Genomic DNA, 3,666 nt, shown 5'->3' with positions numbered 1-3,666 from the left:
TGTATGTGTTTCGCATTAAAATCATAATTACTAGTTAAATAATTAAAAAATTATAATAATATTCATATGAACAGCATTGTTATTAAACAATCGAAATTAATACTATTTAAAATATTACATATGAATTTGTTTTTCGCATTATTTACGAGCATAAGCTATGATTGTGATTTGTTTGTGCAAGGCTGTGTGTGTGTGTCCATACTTGCATATTTATGTATGCATGAATACGTGCGACTACAATACATTGTAGAAATATGCATGTATGCGTAGGTTTGTAGGTGTGCTAGCATGAAAGGGTATTCGATGACTTATATATGTACATATTCGCAGCTCATGAGAAATCCATAATTTATGAATGATTACAGATTACAATGCTAAATGAGGCCACATTACATGAGTACATAAATATTTAGCTTTAATTGTGAATGTGAAAATGACAAAAACTTAATTATGATGTGGGTTGACAAATATTATAAGAAAAAATAGCGAGAAAAAAAATTAAAAAAAGTTAAAAAACTAAAAAGAAAATTAAAAAACAAAAAAAAAATAAAAATTAATTAAAAAAATTAAATACAAAAATTAAAAAAAAAGTTAAAATGAAAAAATTAAAAAAAAATAAAAAAAAATAAATAAAAAAAATACAAAATAAAAAAAAAACCAACAACAAAAATAAAAACAAAAGAAAAAATTCCAAAGAAAGACCAGCAACAATAATCATACCACTGTGAAGGGTTTAAAACTACGAAATTTAGTTTGTTGCTTTACTGTTGCATATAAAAAACAATAAAATAAAAAAATTAAATAAAAAATTTAAATAAAAAAATTTAAAAAAAATTAATATAAAAATATTTAAAAAAAATTAAAAAAAATTAATATAAAAAAATTAAAAAAAATTAAAAAAATAAAAAAATCAACAACAAAAATAAAACAAAAAAAAAAAATCCAAAGAAAGACCAGCAACAGCAATCATACAACTGTGAAGGGTTTAAAATAAAATAAAAAATGAATTAAAAAAAAAAAAAATTAAGATAAAAAAATTAAAAAAAAAAACAAAATAAAAAAATCAACAACAAAAAATAAACAAAAAAATTCGAAAGAAAGACCAGCAAAAAAAATCATACAACTGTGAAGGGTTTAAAACTATGACATTTAGTTTTTTTGCTTTACTGTTGCATATAAAAAAAATAAAAATAAAATTAAAAAAATAAAAAATAAATTAAATAAAAATATTTAAAAAATACAAAATAATCAACAACAAAAATAAAAACAAAAAAATTCCAAAGAAAGACCAGCAATAACAATCATACAACTGTGAAGGGTTTAGAACTATGAAATTTAGTTCGTTGCTTTACTGTTGCATATAAAAATAACAAAAGAAAAAACAACAAAAAAAAAACAAAAAAAAACCAAAAAATTCAAAATAAATAACAAAAAAAAAAACAAAAAATAAGAAAAATAAAAATACAAAAAAAGACCAGCAACAACAACATACAACTGTGAAGGGCTTAAAACTATTTTTTTATTCCAAAGAAAGACCAGCAATAACAATCATACAACTGTGAAGGGTTTAGAACTATGAAATTTAGTTCGTTGCTTTACTGTTGCATATAAAAATAACAAAAGAAAAAACAACAAAAAAAAAACAAAAAAAAACCAAAAAATTCAAAATAAATAACAAAAAAAAAAACAAAAAATAAGAAAAATAAAAATACAAAAAAAGACCAGCAACAACAACATACAACTGTGAAGGGCTTAAAACTATTTTTTTATTTAGTTTGTTGCATATAAGAAAAAAATAAAGGCAAACGCTTAGTTTATTTGTAAGCTATGGTGGATTAGGGCATCATTGTTGGTGTGCTGCACATAAGTATTCAAAGATTTTTAACTTTTGTAATATGTATGCGTGTATGTATGTATGTGTGTATGCACGTACATAAATCAATATTAATTAATTAATAAACAAATGTTTTTGTCGGTGTTTTGTTTTTTAGGTTACTGCACGCACCATTTGAATTCTTTGATACATATGTATGTGTGATTGTGTGTGTGTGTTGCAGTTTAATTTGACTTCTTTCTTCCTTTTTACACTTATTGAATAATGACTTAAGATTATGAATATGTATGAATTCGTTTAATATTTTTTTTTTGTAATTTTTTTTTCGGTTTGTATGTGTGTGTCTATATGATATTACAATTTGTATATGCTCTTCTGATATATACGATTATACGAATATATTTGCTGTTAAATATCAATTTTTTATAGCAAATTAATGCGTTGACTACATATTAAAATTTATATATTTTTAATACGAGTGTCGGCTTTACATAGTTGATATTAATGCCAATGCTTTTAATTGAGTTTTCATTATCTACACTGATTGATTATTGACATTATTGGACATACAATGGAGTACGAAAAAATGCATGCATTTGTTGTTTTTTTTTGTTTTATTTGTGAATGTATGTAGTATGCATGCACGTAAATATATTTTTATACTTGCGTATGTATATGTACATAGTTTATATTTTATGCGATAAAAATTAAGTTTACATATTTTTAGAATGAAAAAAAAAAAAACAAAAAACGTGTAATGTGTGATTATCGCCTGTCTTCAAACAGACTTTGTTGTATACCTTTCATGAAATGGCGCCCTGAGTCGATACAGACATCTCCTTTTTAATTAACTATATTAAATTTATAATAATATTCACTTCATAATAAATTATAAAAACTCATAGATTTTTGAGCTACAAATTTTTCAATATAAACGAAAGAACTGTTAACTTAGAAGCAATTGTCGTCTGAGCTAGAAAAATTAAAAGTTTATATAAAAAAAGATCACCTTTTAATTGTGTTTGAATAGCAAAAATGAACATACATACAAGGCTGCGCAAAATTAATCAGCCTATGGAAAGATTTATAATTTTGGCAAATGACATCATTAGTAAGTCATTGAGTTTTAGTAAGCAGAAAAGCAGTATATTTTAAATTAAAGTAACGCACAATTCACAGAACATGGAGCAATAACCCTGACATCATACGTCAATCATATTTGACAAAAACAAGCAATGTAGGGCATCGTTAAGGTCAAAATACAGATTGCCATCACTCAAAATCATTTTGTCTTTTTATTCATTTTTTATTTATTTATGAAAAATTTGTTCAAAAACCAAATTGGATGATTAGTTTTGCGCCACCCTGCACATACATCTGCGCATGTAGGAACAAGAGCTGTACGCTTATTCGCTCATTCGCTCAGTTGAGTAGGTTCGTGTAATCAATTGCTCAGTTAATTCATTATGCGATCAAAGAAGTTTTCATAAATTAATAATTGCATGAATGATTACTCTAAAAATATTATATTCAACTTATTAAAAAAATTTAAATATTTCTAAATACAATACTAAAAAAAAGTGCGCTGAAAAACTTGTATGCATTTCATTTCAGAAAAATTAATGACAAAATGGAAACCATTTTATCGATTGAAAAAAAAAATGGCGTAGACCATTTCTTTTATAAAGCATACAATGACACAGCATAAAAGATGTTTAAGAAATACCATTTGAACCACAATAAATGGGTAGTTCACTAATTTCAATCGGAGCCAGATGAACAGAAGAATTCAGAGGTAGTGGCCAACATCAGACCGGCGGTAACCGGCGCTG

Source organism: Anastrepha obliqua, chromosome 3 (assembly GCF_027943255.1).
Source record: "Anastrepha obliqua isolate idAnaObli1 chromosome 3, idAnaObli1_1.0, whole genome shotgun sequence".
NCBI classification, from domain to species: domain Eukaryota; kingdom Metazoa; phylum Arthropoda; class Insecta; order Diptera; family Tephritidae; genus Anastrepha; species Anastrepha obliqua.
Note: the sequence above shows the minus strand (reverse complement) of the source record.